Source organism: Lagopus leucura, unplaced genomic scaffold (genome assembly GCF_019238085.1).
Source record: "Lagopus leucura isolate 7727_CA_CO unplaced genomic scaffold, USGS_WTPT01 Super-Scaffold_739, whole genome shotgun sequence".
NCBI lineage: Eukaryota > Metazoa > Chordata > Aves > Galliformes > Phasianidae > Lagopus > Lagopus leucura.
This window is the reverse complement of record NW_024962255.1, coordinates 15,423,929-15,440,941: the sequence shown is the minus strand read 5'-3', so window position 1 is coordinate 15,440,941 and position 17,013 is coordinate 15,423,929. Positions and strand designations below refer to the sequence as shown.

Sequence of the window (17,013 nt, the reverse complement as noted above, 5' to 3'; positions counted from 1 at the left end):
CTTAGGTCACATCACACACAGCTCAGCTTCGTCTTTCCCTGCCGCAGAACCCAGCACTAAGAAGGCTAGTCAATGACCAGCAGCCCTCTGCTGCTGCAGTGCTCCTGGCTGCCAGGCACAGGAGGAGCTGCCCGTGCCTGACCCTGGGAGCTGGCACAACCTGGCAGTGTTGCTGTGCTCCTAAGCCCTGAGCTTTCTCACTCGGGTCCTCCGAATTGCACTAAATGCTGCTTTTCCATCTGTATCCAAAAGCATCAGTACTGCTCAGAGCTAGTCCATGAGGTTGCAACCTCTTGTCATTTTCTATACTATGATATGTATCTATTATATATTCTTCCTACATAGCCATCTCATCCTTCCTAAACCAGAGCATACTATTGGAGTAATCCCAGAGACTTCAGCATTTTTTGGTATATCTTTGAAAGATAATTTAATCCATCAGCAATAAGCAGTGCTACCTTGCATTTGTTACAGTAAGGAAGATATATATTCCGAGTATCTACATCATTTGCTAGATTCATACGGTTAGCTCTAAATTTTCAATTTAAGAGTAACAATGTCTGGCTTTCACAGTTTAAAGGAACGCCATTTAAATATGACCAGAGTCTAAACAAGCACAGATCTATGTGCTCTTCCCCATGTATTTGTTGGGAAACTAGAAAGCTACATTTAAATTATCAGTGTTAGCTATAACTTCCCTTGAGATAACATGAACACAATCATCCAGCTTGAAAAGCAAGATTTGCAAAGAAGGAAAAACTCTGTAGGATGTTACGAGACATTTGGCCCATAAAGTTTCCACATCAGACACCTCCCCTGCATTTAAAGGCCGCTCCTCACCTCTTGTCCAGCTGTAAAAACTTCCATGTTCCCACACTAAAACATCTCAAAATGGCAGTGAAGTAATAATACAAAAACAAATGCAAAAAAAAGTTAACTGAAAGCAACACACAGTGAGTTAATAGAAGGAACACTGGAATGATGGAATTCACTTCATACTTAAACAAAAAGCTCCATTAAAAATTGCTTGAAGCTGATGCAAATTCCACTCTCAGGCACAGAAGTCAGGTTTGGCTTGCTACACTGCACACAGGCTGTTGGCTTTGACTCATGCAATCACTTATTTTTGTTTGAGAAAATAGGAACTAAAATTGCTAAGCAAGGTAATTTCCAACTGTGATGATTAAAGAAGTGTGTTCTAGGGTATAATAATGCAAATAGAGAGTTGAAGTATGCTAACAACACATGTTACAGCCTCAGGTAACCGAGGCTGCACTCATTTCTCAGTGGAGAAATTCGCAATGGAAATTGGGAATGATGTTATAAACAAAACAATTACCTATAGTACACTCCTTGTTTTCTTATGATAATTATATGTTGAGTCCCCAAAGTGCTGCACTGACAACTGAAGTCATTATGAAAATGAGAATGAAATATAAGTTCATATTAACTATGCTTCTCAAGATCACAGTGTAGGAAGAGAAAGCTGAAAATCTTGTGTGATGCACCTAGACACAGCCAACAACACCAAAGTGAAGGCTGCTGAGTTAGGAGAAGACTTTAAAAGCAGAAGGACCAGCAGTAGGGAGGCTGTCCTCATCATAGGTGTGCCTAGGGGGTGCTGTCTCTGGTAAATCACCTCCATTCATAACATGTTCAGTTTTTAAAATCACTAACGTGAAAAACAGCCAAGAAATATCTACATCTAGCATTGATCAGGTTTAAAATAGTGTTATTCCAAACGCAGTTAAAGAAAATGTCTTATGAGAAGCAACAATTATTTTAGCAACAGGATCTTTTGCTCCTTGCCCAAGACCTAATTGGAAATTTTCAGGTGAATTTGTCTTGCCCTGCCTCTCAGGGTCTTGCATCTCAAAATCTCCTCCCTCAGCCTTTATACACACTGAAAAAAATTACACTCACCAGTTCTTTTCTTGGAGCTTGCACACCTCTCCTTCTCCCATATTCAAATTATTTGTCAACTTTTTTAAACTCAATTTTCCACACTCACAAAATAAATATATTTTATTCAATAAATAATTTGGTGATTCTGCTTCCGGTTAGCTGAGCTCTACCTTCTTGAATGGTTTGCCCAAACCAGATACAATGCTTCCACTGAAGTCTTCTCTGTAATAAAAAGATACTGTTCTATGTTTTAAATGCTACATTCACGTTCAGCCCTCCTAATGCAACGCATCCCCTCCCACAAAGGTAAGAACTTCAGAGTTGCCTCCTATTTCCTTGCTGCCTGCTCCGCATTCACGTATTTCACAATTTCTGTTACCAAGTAGTACTTATCTGCTCTTCTTTATTTGTCTCAATTTTCTTCAAATAAATTTTGGACTCATGCCCTATATATCTGCTTTCCCTTTAAGTTTGGGGGCATTTTTTAGTGAAACTTGGTAAGCACACTCTATTCTGTCACCAAGGTCATTAATGAAAACACTGAAGTGAACCAGAACAAGAACAGATGCAGCAGACCATGCTGGATCCCCATTCAATACTGCATTTCATTCTGACAGACAATCAATAATAGCCACCCACTGGGCACAGTCATGCAACACATCTCACTCCTACTCTACTGTACTTCCTTTCAGGACATGTTTCTTCACTTGTTAAGATTACTGCATGAAAAAGTGTTGAAGACCTCATAAGATTAAGATACTAACATTCACTAACATTTTCTTGTCAATTCACCACGTTAATGGTTAACAGCTAACTTTAACTGGTGTAATGATTTATTTCTAAACTTCTGGTGACTCTAACTCATGTGTTGCTGTCTTTCAGAGGCTTGTACTGTTTACATGAGTTTAGTACAATAATTCACTCAAAATGCTGAAGACAAGGAACAGCCTATATAATTTTCTGTGCCTCCTTCCCTGTTTCTGCTTTTCATTTTCACATCTTCCAGCATCTTCAGTAACAGCTACAGGTACTGAGGTAGCTTTGGTCAACTGGGGAGAGAGGGTTTTTGTTTGTTTTAAATATGTCACAGGATGCAATTCACAGGTACAGCCTAACAAACAACCTGTGCAAATGCTATGGCTAGCTATGGACTTGCCATCCAACTTACATGTCCTCTCTGCTTTTTATTTTCCTCTTGTGCCAACTGCTGTTCACTTATATCTCTCTTCTGCTTATGTTTTGAAGACATTTTCACAGTATGTGCCATCAAGTACATCTTACAAAATCATGCTGCCTATCCAAAAAAAGTGGCACTCCAGAGTCATGCAGGCAGAACCACGCTGGCAGCAGCACAGAGCAGCACAGAGCAGCCCACAGGCCAAGCAGGCCTCCCTGGAAGGGCAGAGCAGGCACGTCTGGTCTGGGTGGTTATCTCTAGTTCAAAGGCCATACAGAGTCTGCACTCAGACAGCAGAACACTGAAGATGGGACTGCAAATACAGACTAGATTAAAACCTGACACTGATGATACTGCAGATGTTTTGGCTCTACCAATCTTTTTATTCTGAGTGCACACCGCACAAAAGCACAGCGCCTTCTGTACATTCCTGCATTGTTACACCACTGCATTTAGGAATGTTTCTCACTGCCATCACCCAAAACGTAACTACATAATAACACAGCCTCATTATAGAATATGCGAATGTGGCAGCCTGAGATTTAGATGTGCGATTTCATTATTCCAAAATAGCAACAAAGAACAGGAAGACAAAAGTTTAAAGACAGCAGCAGCTCCAGCACAACTCTGCTGATTTCTGCCAGATGACAAATACCTAGCCTTCTCAAGGCTAATTTATCTGTTTATTTATCTGGAAGGCTATTTATCATGAACCCAAACTGTTTATTTCCTTTTCACAAAAGCATACAATGATTATACAAACCAGAAAGCCCTTCATTATCTTCTGTGAGTGCTACGCATACTCACAGCCTTCTAATTCTTTACTGAAAAAAAAATAAAATTCCCACCTTGGCATAAACAGCAGAGACAAAAATAAATAAATAAATAAATTAGGACAACATAATACAGTTGCAAATTAATACAAAATGATGCCCTCCTAAGATTGCCTACTCTTTGTCAGACACACTATAGAATTTTATGGTAATGCTTCTTAAACAGCAGAAAAAAATCTAGCCAGTTTAACACTGAAGAATGGAAATACTACTGCAACTTAACATGATAAATTAATATTTAGCTTTTGGAAATTATCTGATTGAATCCAGGTAATAGTATGAATACAAAAGCTATTAAAGGAAAAAAAATGCTATTCCAGACATAACTTGGTTTGCCTCCCATAGCAGAATGATGCTAAAACACTGATTTATCATGACTAACTAAGATACTGACCAACGCTGCAACTATTCTGTCACCGATTTACAGCTCACCACTGTTTGCCTGATGAAGTAAAGTTATACAAATACTGAGCCTCAGTTGGTGGGATTTGGGGGTTTTGTTTGCTTTTTGCTTTAGGCACACAAAGATGAAAATACTGGAAACTAACAAGAACGTCACAAATGAAACTGTACTTTTTACTGATCCTGTTAGCAATACCGAACATCAATCACTATTAGATTGCACTTTATGGGCCAATTTAAACTGGGCTGGCATTCAATACATTTTGAAAGCGACACTAAATAACAACCATGTCTGATTTTCTTTTAATTGAAATAGACTGCTAATTACTGTAGCTTCTTTAATATAATAATTCCAGCCAAGAGCTCAAGAACTCAATGTGTTCAGGAAACTTAACATGGCTCACCTTGCAGATGTGATTTCCACTGCTGCTTTGTTTGTCACAGCTATTTCCATTCATTGAAAATCCATCCATTGAAAACAAGAATAGTAGGAAGAGACATTGAAGCAAGTTCCTAACATCATCTTTAAGCTTGCAAAAATTTAAGAGCTCTTTTTATATCAAGTTCACCAGTCCACTATATGATGAGCTTTTGTGCTTTATTCACAATCATATTTGGAATTCAGTCCCATTTACTATCTGTATTCAGCTCCATACACTATGTTTGCTCACACTTGATTTTAGCTCAGCTTCATCCTGTCTATACATACATATATATAGTCAGAACTCGCAACCAGAAATAATTACTGCTGATTAATCTATGTCCAGAGAAAGACTGAAATATGCAGGTCAGCATCTGAATTGAATCTAAATTCTCTCTAATATATAGATATCCTCACAAGAGACATCAGCAGGATTATCTGTTGATTCATAAGAACTCAGTGTAATGGAAAAAAACCCCACCAGACTTCCCCATGTGAAGAAATGAATTATTTCTGTAAGAAGGCAGACAATGCAAGGTCTGGTTCCTCTTCTCACCCATCCAGCGATGTGACAGCACTGGAACAGCCAGAATTCTATTTCTGGTTCAATGCTAACATCTTCCAGCACACCAAGCTTCTGTGTCTCTCTATTCTGCTTACCTGCATAATACCATGCTAGAGTAAATTTGTTGAGATCTCTGGCCAAAGGCACCAATATAGCATTCCCATGAAAAACAGAAGGTGAAAAAACATTCTGAGAGCTGACTTTATGTCAATGAATTTTAAACTTCAAACTAAGAGAACACTGCCTGCTTATGTAACAAAGACGATGAATAAATCTTCAGCCACTTCCTTGCCAGAGAAAGCTTTACTTCTGGATATCCATCCCAGCAAAGGAGCAGTACCACAAGAAGTCAACCCCCATTCCAGTGAATATAAGCCTGCATAACACCTACACACAATTTATGGGAAAGCTGGAAAAGAAAGTGATGCAATAAGGACAGAGTGGAAACTACAGCTGTAGTGGCCCATTCCTCCAATATTTTAAGTGCTGTCATTTTCCTCATAATGCCAACTCACCCATGCTTAACTGTTTGAACGCAAACTAAACCTGATTGCTGAAATAAGAAAAACAGCACATTTCTATCCTATGCAACAGCCTGCATTCACCAAATAAACTGAACCTGTCAATTTGCTCTCACTTTTATTAATTTCCCCTTAGATAAGTCAACAGCTCCACAGCTTTAAAGTTTGCTACTCTGAAAGTGAAAAGTTTAAACTGATACACTTTAAAAAATTAGATAACTTCTACAGATCAGTTTAAGAAATGTGCTTATATTTTACTGAGTAAACACAACTTTTGCCCACATTATTACTTCTGAAGACACAGATGTTCATTAGCCCTGCTTAATTGGGCACAGCAAGAATTAATCTAGAGCCAAGGCAAAGACAGAACTTTGACAACATGCTGCCTCACTACAGCCACCTTCCACAAGGAACCTAAAAGGCTGTGTGGGATCATTAAACACTAATTCACTCCCAGTAATGGCTGACATCCCCCACAAAGAACAAGGCTGCAGTCAGAGACTTTGGGTAATTGTGCTAAAAATTGGTATGCATCAAAGACTGTATGTAGGTCACAGATCCCATAGACAGACCTCACAGAGACCTTCGAGGAGCACAGAAAATTAACAAGCAGTGCGTGCATAAAGCCATTACCCTTCTAAAGCTCTACTCTTATATATGTATATGGAATTCTTGCCATTTCAGCCCAGAAATACTAAGGTAGAACTGAAAAACATGCAGCATGAAAAGATAAACAGATAACTAAGAAGAGAATCAGGGAGCCTATGAGGGAGGTCTACAATATCATGTGTGACTCTGTGTTATTTCACAATAATGTGATCTGCCAAGCAAAGAAACTGCGAGGCCAGAAGTTAAAGAAACAAGGATAGAGGAACAAATTTGCAATACAACACAGACTGAAGTTTTCTACCACAGAAAGTCATCTAAGTCAAAATACAATTTAGTTCATAAAGATTAGTGCAGGACAGGTCATCAGAAACAATACACAATTATTTTATGGATGCAGGTACAAGTTCAGGATATCCCTATACTGCCAGCTGGAAATACTAAAAACCAACCAAACAAAATCCACATGGCTAACAAGAGATGACATTCTAGATTTGCCTCAGTTTTTATAATCTCTCCCTAGGTATTGTTCAGGTCACAGTTCACACTGCTTGACCAGCATGAGTGATGCAACCCTAACCAAAACCCCTTCCTGAAGCAAGCAAACCAACTCATAAATAGCCATCCACACTGTTGTCACTTACCAGTCTATCAATGCATTAAAACAATGAGGCAGGTAGGATCAAATACAGGAGGTAGGCTCAAACGTATGGACATCAGTAGCAACAGGTATAAACTTAAAAGAATGATTATCTACAACTCTGCCATAAGACTGAGGGCAAGCAGGAGAACAGAACACCATGAAACTTGAAAACAAAGCTGTTCTGGGAGGCAATCAGTGGGGAAAGATAAATAAATAAATAAAAAGGAATAGTGAAAGTTTAAAGCTTCAGAAGCATAAAATGAGTGAACTGGAGGGCAGCCTCAAGGCCCTTTACTGATTACTACCAGCTCAAGGCGATGGACTACGCAGATTCTTGTTCTAACCCATAGTGGTAGCTCCAGAAAAAAAAATCAAATGTGAAGAGCAAACACAGCGCAAGGGCTCAGAAATGTTGGAAGTCAAAATACCACACTTCTACTTTTCTCTGTGTTTTTCTTTACCTTACTTCAAAGTATCTGAAAGAGCCAAGTAAGCAAGCTAATGTTACCATACTTAATAAATGAGGCAGACTTAGCACAAAGTCCAAATATGTAAGCTTAGAAAATTAATCCCCCAATTACTTAAATAACATTGTTACTTTTCAGTAGTACATGTCAAAAATTTATGCCATTTTGATTTTATCTGATCAGCTTTTCTACTAGGCAAAGTTACATTTCTGACTAAAACATAACAGCTAAATAAGCAGCCCAGTAACAAAACCCTCATCCTTCAGAACACAAAGCTTTCAGTGCTGGCACCCTGGATATACCTTGAAATCAGAAGGTTCAAGCAAACACATATTCCTACTACTCCAGTCAGTGGGAAATTCACAAGTCAGAAAGCACAAGAGAACAGATTCCAAATATAAAAATGCCCATATTTCCAATCTTGAGTTGTAGCCTAAGGCTGTAACAGCTGCTGATGTCACAGAAATTCCCTCTAGAGGAACTTCTGCCTGTAAGAGAGAGCTTACTCAAGCTGTGGATGCAGAACGGATATTGTTAAGATCACAAGTGCCGTTCTACTTCATCCTACTCTAAAATTTCATGTAACTTCTCCTGTATCTACAGCAACAGAGGAAGAATTTCCCTGATGACTCAAGAATTTCCAAAGCAATTTTGCCTTAAAACTACAGAAAGATAGTGATATTTCCTCCACTGAGATGTGTTTCTTTATAAGAATGTCACATGTTTTTTTGGCTCCGATATAGTTTTCTCAAACCAACTTCCAGTTTTCAAAATAATGATTTCAAATGTAGCAATCTGCCAACAGGGCCAAAAGATAAACAAGCTGTGACAGTAAGTCAAAAGAAGATTAGAGAAAGGCATTGCTTTTTCCAAGAAACATGCAGATAAATAACAAACAGATGCATATGCTTCCTCTCTCTCCTCAAATTCAGAAATCAAAAGACATAAGCGAATGTTGCTGAGGCAGAAGAACACTGTTTTCTGTCTCCAAAGTGATTTGGATGATTATAGCAAGCAGGGCAGAACACTTCAGGAACTAATAAGCAACTAGTTCTTGCTTTGAAAAGCAAAGATGTGAGAAAAAATGGATTCATGTACCTGTTTGACCAATAGCTTTTTCAGGAAGTTCCCATTATTCCTATAAAAAGGTATAATATCACGTTTCAAAAGCCAGAATTCAAGTGTTGCAATATTAGTTCTGTCTAGACTTGTATGTGTAGTGCTCCACTAATGCTATCATGTTTTTACTACGCAGGTCCTCCAAAAGCAATGCCTCCTATTTCCATGGAAACAACAACAAATACAAAGAGTACAATAAAATTATTTGACAGAGCGAATTCTCAGCTACAAAACACTATTTTCTCAACATAGCCACCACCATTAGCAATGCATTTTCACCACCCACGAGACAGAACCTGCACACTGCACTCATAAACACCTGTACAAGTGGAGCTACCCCACTGTCATCACTATTGAAATGCACCACCCACCACCTCACTGTGCTCTCATCCACTGTTCAGTCTCCAACAAAATTCAGTAAGCATCAATGAATGCCAAAGGGCACAGCCATTCCCACATGGAAGAACTCCATTACACACCTTTGCTTCACGGGCACTTCCACGCCAGGCGCCATGGTGTCACATGGCAACAACACGTAATGGAAGATTGGCAGGAAGGTTCAGCCCCTACTGCCATCCCACCAACATCCGCCTCTGACGTCGTGAGCCAACGTAATCAAATGAGGCCTTATTTTTGGGGAAGCTTTCATAGATCAGTCATAAAATCACCTCTGAAGTTGACTGGAAAAAAACAATTTTTCAGAAGTGTGTGGACAGAAGACTTTTCCATATAGCAGTAGGAAGTACTGCCTATCAGCTACTGTTGCAAGCAGACTCTTTCTGAGAATCTTTGAGACTTTTTTTTCCTTCTGAGATGGGAAACTGCTTGTGAAATGAAGGATTAAAGACACACCTGGTCAGTTTAACAGATGGCCTTCATGTCATCAGGCTTTCATTAACAGTTTATCACCCTCCTGAAGATCAAGAGTTTTTCCAAAAGCTCTTTACAGGTTAATGCTCTTCAGTTTGACAACACTGACCTTCATATTCACAAAATATTGCTTATTTTGTTTTTTTTTGTTCCTTGTTGTTGTTTCTTAGAACACAGGACGATAGCATAAATATTATAACTGTGTAACTACACCTCTAGTCAGTATGAATGGACATAGGGAAGAAATTTCAGGCCATCATTTCTACAACAAAATTCTATTTATTGCCTACCTATCCACAGTCCTCAAGGTGAGAAGGAATAACAGATTCATGATGAGAGGGGGAAATGTGTGGCAAATTATTTCTTAAATTACTTTACAATTGTCACCATGCACGGAGAGCAGCTGGCTTTCACTTAACGCATTCTCAGCAGAAAACTTCACAACACCTACCTCAGTGCAACATAACTTGATGGAGTAGAGTGGCTGTGCTGAACAAAACCTCACAGTACCAGCAGCTCTACTAAGCCAGGCCCTGTATCTACAGCTGTCCTTACAAAGGCACAAATGAGAACCAGAGATCTGGTGTTCCTCCAATAGCAAAGGCTAACGCTGAAATGTAAAGCAGGTAACTGTAACCCTGTGACTTCCAGCTGGCACTAATCTCTTAATAAAGCCATAGCAATCTGTAATGACACTGTGTTAATTTCTAAACTTTGCGTTTCTCATGATCGACTGACACTGTTAAATAATAACAAATGCTGAAGAGGAGTGTGATGAAGAAGTAAGCCAGAACTACAGAATAACTGAAGCTAGAAAGGACTTCCTCTGAAGTCTCTGGTCTGATGCCATGCTCTGAGCATGAGTTCAACAGGCAGAGATCACACAGCAGTGAGAATTTCTTATTTACAATAGCCGGATATGCCTTTGAAAATGAACCAAGATCTGCATTTCCATTGTTACATTGAAGTAAACGCTGAAATTCATTATACCGAAGCAAATATTTGAACACTGGTTACAGCCATTCACAACTATAAGCAATGACGATGTAATAATTCACATCTTCTCATATCAAGATGGGCCCTGGCATTTAGCATTCAGGTCATTATTCAAATTAATTCCAGACAAGCAGGAATAAAAAGAGAAAGGGAAATCTACGAACAACTTGTAATAATGTTGTGCTTTCTCATGGATACCATAGGAATAAAGTGAACAGGTAGAGACACGGGGAAAAAAAAGCACAACTGTTAGCGTAACAGTTTCCCAAACAACCAGCAACAGTTAAATCTGAAGTAAAACCATTTAGATACTTCATGTTTTCTGCTACGAAAGCACAAATAACATAAATAACAAAGAGTGTTTGAAAATGTTATGACTGAGTAGAAATCTTATTTTAGGCTTTGGAGTTGCGTTCAAACAATTTTATATACTTTTTGATTTATTACACAGACATGAGATAAAATATTTCAAAGGTTAAAATTCATTGATGAAGACTCATCAATCCCCTGTACAAACAGTACATACATTCCCTTATCAGAGGAAAAAAGAGTTACACAGATGTGTAAGTGATGCCCTTAACTGATACTGAAGCTCAGCTGTATTTGTTGAAGCAGAGTGCAGCAATTCAGTTGGGCACGACACCACAAAAGTCAGCTGTTTTCCACCTTTTCAATCCCAAACCTTCACACAGACCTTTGCAGAGTAATCTTGGAAAAGATCCTGTCAGTTCTGCTGCTTCTGCCTACAGATATTCCCTGCGCACAGCTAAGTAAAGCAACTTCAACTTGAAACGTCACTCCTTATCCTTAGCATAGAAAAGCTCACTGCTCTGGTTGAGATGACAGCGCTCTGCCTCCTTTTGTGTCTGTGAATGCTGCCAGTTCCTACCCCAGCAAGGACTGAATGCTCAGCAAACAGGCAGAGGAGAGCTGATTACAAGCAAAAAATGAACAAAGAAAAACAAGTGGTAAATAATTTACGTGATAATTGTATCACTGAATGTAACTGATAACTGTTAACAGCAAAAGGACTGACTGCCGAAATAAACTACTAAACCACCTTCCTGCATCTCCCAAAGAGAAAGACATTTGCTCTAAGAAAATTATATATTTCTTCTCAAAAACAAAAAATAAAAAGTAATTCCTACATCAAATCCCCATCCTGAAACGCAGCTATCTAAGAGATGATGATATCGATACTGTTTTGCTAAGAGGAAAATTACATTCCCTTCTTCCCTAAAATGACATCGTTAAGAGATGCATCTAAAACTGCATTTTAGAGACTTTCCTGAAAAGTAAGTGGAAGTTGTCTGGCACAGAGAATTCAAACAAGTTCTAAGGAGCTTCTAAACACTTCCAGTGAAAACTGCTATTCATCCTGCAGCACTGCCAAGCTCACACTGCAACATTCTTTCCTGTCTCTTTTTAAAAAAATAGTAATTACATCCACATTTCAAGTCCATAAAGCATCCATAATCAAAAGGATTCTAAAGTTTCTGCTGGCATCTCCTTTTGCTTTAAATATATTTCAAATGTACACAAACTCTCCATGTATCGTCTATAATAAGTACTGCACAATGTTTCACAATAACCGTAACAGAACGCAAAGCACAGAGAACACCGTACTTCACTAATTACAAGTTTTGTGAGAATTTGCTGTGTATTTATTAGAGTGCCCCAGGTAGAGCATAATGAAAACCTTTCAGAGAGCAGGAAGGACATACAATCAACAAGTTCTTTCTTTCCCTTCCATGGCCTATTTCCTTGAATAATGTGCAGAACTAGTGAAGACATTAACCTGCTTCCATGTCAGTAAAGGCCACGTATCACTGTGCATTAGCTGCTGTTTATGGATCTATTCCACTGAGAAAAGCAGCAGGATTAGAAAGAATGCTGTTATCCTATGCTTTGTGACACTCTGCTCTCATTAACTGCTTCCTGGAATATCTTCATTTTAACATTTTGTGGAAGCGCTTACAGAAGAATCCTCCTCTTCAAACAGTCTCCCACATCTGAATCACACATTCATATTTTTAGCCCATTCATTACTTTCAAATGTCAAAATGTAATAAATCGCATTTAAGTAGAACATCTAAGAATTACATGCACCAAACATTACCTACAACAAATACCCACTTACATTTTACAGCTGTTATAATTAATAAGATAGCTGGTATTTGCTTAAGAGAGTAAGATGCCAAACCAATTTCCATACAGATTAAAAAAAAAAGTTTCCTTTTACCCAAAGGCTTCTTATCTGCAAATTGCTCCCCATACACAGCAAGCAACATGCAGTTCTATGTAAATGTGGGTAAGCCAAACTGTACTATCTACACAATTAGTGTCTTGCCTAGAATTGGTGATCAGTTATTATTTATTACAGATCACCCTATCTGCTTCCGCCACTGGCATAATTAACCTTTGGCACAGCTATTACTTACTGCTTATTTGCAATGTTTATACTCATAAAAAAGCTACTTTTGTGCCAAGGTTTATACCATTTTACAAGCTTAGTTACAGTTCAAAAATAGATGTCTGCAATAAACTGTCTCACTGCCTCTATTGACACAGGAGAGGAAAGCAGCTGAGTTTGATACAAAAACAACAAAAAGCAGATTGTTAGAGATGACAAGGAAAAGTAATTCCAAAAGAAGAAATGTAATTCTAACCTTCAAATTTGAAGGATTTCAAGCTTGATCAAATCTACACACCAAAAGAATTCCAGTAGAACATAACGAGCCAGGGCATATTACCAAATAATTAAGCAAAGGATCATTATGGTTCATGTCCTTTTACAGGCAACCACAATTCAGTGGACTTCTACCCATAACACAGAATGGTATCATTTCATGCTTGGAGACATGTTCAAAAGAGGGAAACAATTACAGCTAAGGTCTAAATTTTAATAACCTGGTTCCTCCAACTAAAAAGAAAAAAAAAATAAGACTCAGACACCTGACATTTTCTTTTCATGACAGAAGTCCCAGAGAATAAGTACAGCATAAAGGAGTAGTAAGAATTACTGAACAGATACCAATCACGGTCAGTAGACCAGAAATGCCATACAAAAAAAGAAAGTGCTCCCTTAAACTGTGGTGTTCTATCCAAAAAAAAGGGGGAGAAAACAAATGGGACAAAAGATCTCCAAGACAGCGGGATCATACGAGCCTCATTTCAGGAGAAAGCAAGCCAACACATTCTACTTTACACTGCCTACAGAGGCATCTGACCAAGATCAGTTTTTCTCATCCCTGGTTCAGTTTTCAACATCTTCAAATAAAAATCAAGATATCTCAAAAATAATTACATTCATACAGATTACATGAAAATTGATGGTCAGGAAAAGGAAGAACTGATCTGCAGTTTTAGCGAGGGAGAAATAGGAAAATTCACCTCTTACATGGTCTGAATTGTTAGCAGGTAATCAGCAGAGACTGTCCACAGCACTGTCTCTCATTATGGTGAAAAAGAGTAAGGAATAAGAAGACACAATCAAAAATACATAGGAATGTCAATGTTATTCTTTCTGCAGCACATGGGAGCCATGACCTACACACAGGAACTTGTTCTAATACCCTTACAAACTGAGAACAACATGGATAAGTATTTACATTTCTTAACCTCATCCTGTTAAGTTGGTTGCCTAGAAACAACATCTCACCTCAGAACAAATGGGAAAACTGTGTTCTCCTAATGCTTATTCAGAACATTTTGTTGAACTAATTTCATTAAATTTACGGAATAGAAATAATTTCCCATTATACTTTTTACAACATTGAACACATTAAGAACACATTTGCTCTTCTCCGTGAAGAACAAATGAAGTTGGTGTACAATAATGATAATATATTCTGAGAAGTCCTTCACAGATAAATTCAGACCTGGATACGACACACAGAAGGGTTGGTGGGGTGACTCGGCTCCTAATGATATTTCATTTAAGTCCACTTTCTTAGCATCAGCACAAGTTATTAATAACTCCCAGTATGCTACTTAGTTCTGCGGATTCATTTTCCCGTTAACGGTAGCAATAGGTTCCTTGTTATTGGTTTTAAGATAATGCTGGATGCTGCCATATGGATGGGTTTGTACAAGGGTTTCTCATGAAAAGCCAGGGAGTGTAAGAAATTGTTGCTATATTTAACTGCCGTGTCCTCACATGCACAGCAGACAAATAGAATGGACAGCGTTCCAGCATCTGCAAGTGCAAATGATGCTCAATATTTACTGCATGTTCTGTTTAAGAGGACTACAGGGACTTTAAACAAGACAACATATGGATAGATCAGAGGATGGGTAATGGAATACTGAGCTTTTCACTCCTAGGTCACTAGTTCAAATCTAAACTGTTCGGTAATGAAGGAGGCTATTACCATCTGACAGTCTTGGCCTCTGCAAATTGTTCTGTCAGACTCTGCCCATTTCCCATCAAGCTCAAAATTCACCATTACAGTTTGCATTCCTGCAGATTACTTCACTCCGGCAAAGTAATTCAGCCTGATAAGCAACTTCTTTTTCCTTGAATCCTATCCCCAGAGCAGAAAGCAGAGGTGAACAGTGAAAATTATACCACCTGTATCACAGCACTTAGTTCTGTGGATAAATATGATTTCTGTCTACAGACTGCCTACTGATGAAGACAAAATCCTAAGGACTAAAGACTGCCCATTACTTGACTTGCAATTAGCAGGAAAAGAGAGAGATTTGTGCAAGATGACTAAAATTCCTCAAAAATCACCAGTAAGATTTCTCACTGCTCCTCTTGCCATCAAGCATTCACATCTGTGCAAAGAAATGGTTTTCAATGATGGAAATACACACTAACTTTGGAATGGTGACTGCAGCTGCTGTTGACGGAAAAATAAATTAAAAGGCACAGATTGGATGAAGGCATGAAGTAGAATATCTCATTGGACAAATTAAATTGTCAGAACGAATGCAAGTAGAACATGTTATAAAAGTAAAGGACATGTAAAGAAGTTATATGAGAAAAACAAAAAGGTTGCTAAGTTCTACAAACACCAATAAGCACATCTCCCACACAGCACACTTTTATTGGATATGAACACTAAGTCAAGCACACAATAATAAAAACTCACAGCTTTTTCTTTTTTTTTTTCCCTCTGCCTTTCATCCTCCTGCCCCTGTTTGCATTTTGTGTCACCTCCTACATTTTGCATAGTTGCACTGTAAGTCATTTGGGACAGCAGCAACCGTTCTTTGTATCAGTATGCTTACAAAGCTCTCAAATACAGCGGAGCCTCTATAGTGACCATCATGGATAGAACCTCCTGTAATTATCATGTAGTACCTAAGAACTCTGCCACTATTATTTATCTTTAGGCAGCAGTGTTTCTTATGAAGCTCTAAAAACCGAGAAATACAAATACTTTCTCATCTATGAACCCTCCATGAAAAATTCACAGAAGATTGAATGCCTAATAACATCATCAGGACCAGATAAAGAAGGATTTAAGCTCCCGTTATCCTTTTTAATGAACTCGTGATGACAGTCCAAAAATAGACTATTAACCCAGAACTGAGAGAAAAACTGACATAATTTTACCTGTACAGACTAAAAGAGATGAACTGAAATGCTTTTACAGCCATCAGCAGCACAGTTTCCAGCTTCTCCGTGATACCTGCATGTTTATCTATACTGGACAACTCAAGTGCACTCCTCTCCCATCTCCTACGCAAGAACATGGGGGGGAAGGCTTCTTCACAGGCATTGCTGAGCTGAGGGAAAAAAAGGTTCTTCTCTAAATTAGTATGAATGACATGCAGCATGCTTGATTAGACACACCTTTGATTAGGTGCTGGAATAGAATTTAAGGAGCATCCAGTACACTGAAATTACCTTTAGCTCTAACTCTTCTTAAAAGAGGACTGATTTCCAAAGACTCACTCATTTTTTAAGCCCCAATACATTTCCAGCAATCATTTTTAAAAACCGCCATGTTAAAGTTACACATTACCTCACCAGTTCAGTTTTTTGCACATCAATATGCACGTGCCTATCTAAATTGCTATTGTGTTCCAAAGCTGCTATTGAGCTCCACGTATTCTGCAGAATAAAATGTTCAGTCTTGGATTTGTTCTCAAGTCAAGAACAATACAAACCCACAGACAGGTTTGTTTTCAGTGCATACTTTTTTCTTCCAAACCTCACGAGAGATTATACTATTACCCTTCCCATATTTCATGCGTGTATTTTCTTCACAATTTTAACATGGAGAATTTGTTCTGAAATCTGAAAAGCTGCCTGGATTCCCATCACACGCACCATCAGGCACTAAAACACTCAGAGCAGCTGCCCTCGGCTGAGGCCAGAAAGCCATTATCTGCAACTTTCTGAAAACAGAAGGTGAGTGCTGTGTGGTTTATATTTAGGGCCGTAATCCTCAAAATCCCACACGTAATCCTCCTCTTCAACAACGGGCTTCAAATGGAATCAAATACAGGAGAAGCAAACAACTTCTGGCTTT

At 38.5% G+C, this 17,013-nt stretch overlaps 1 protein-coding gene across 2 annotated transcripts in view; it reads right to left on the bottom strand.

Annotated features, from left to right (window-relative positions):
- Positions 1 to 17,013, bottom strand: part of USP54 (ubiquitin specific peptidase 54) — a 95,711-nt gene that overhangs the window by 78,125 nt on the left and 573 nt on the right. The window contains exon 1 of one of the 2 annotated variants that reach the window (XM_042862750.1): positions 16,092 to 16,191. The exons of the other annotated variant lie outside the window; for it this stretch is intronic. The gene's annotated coding sequence lies outside the window, so the exon portion shown is untranslated. Of the gene's footprint in view, positions 1 to 16,091; positions 16,192 to 17,013 lie in introns of those variants that run through there. 2 annotated transcript variants of the gene reach the window in all.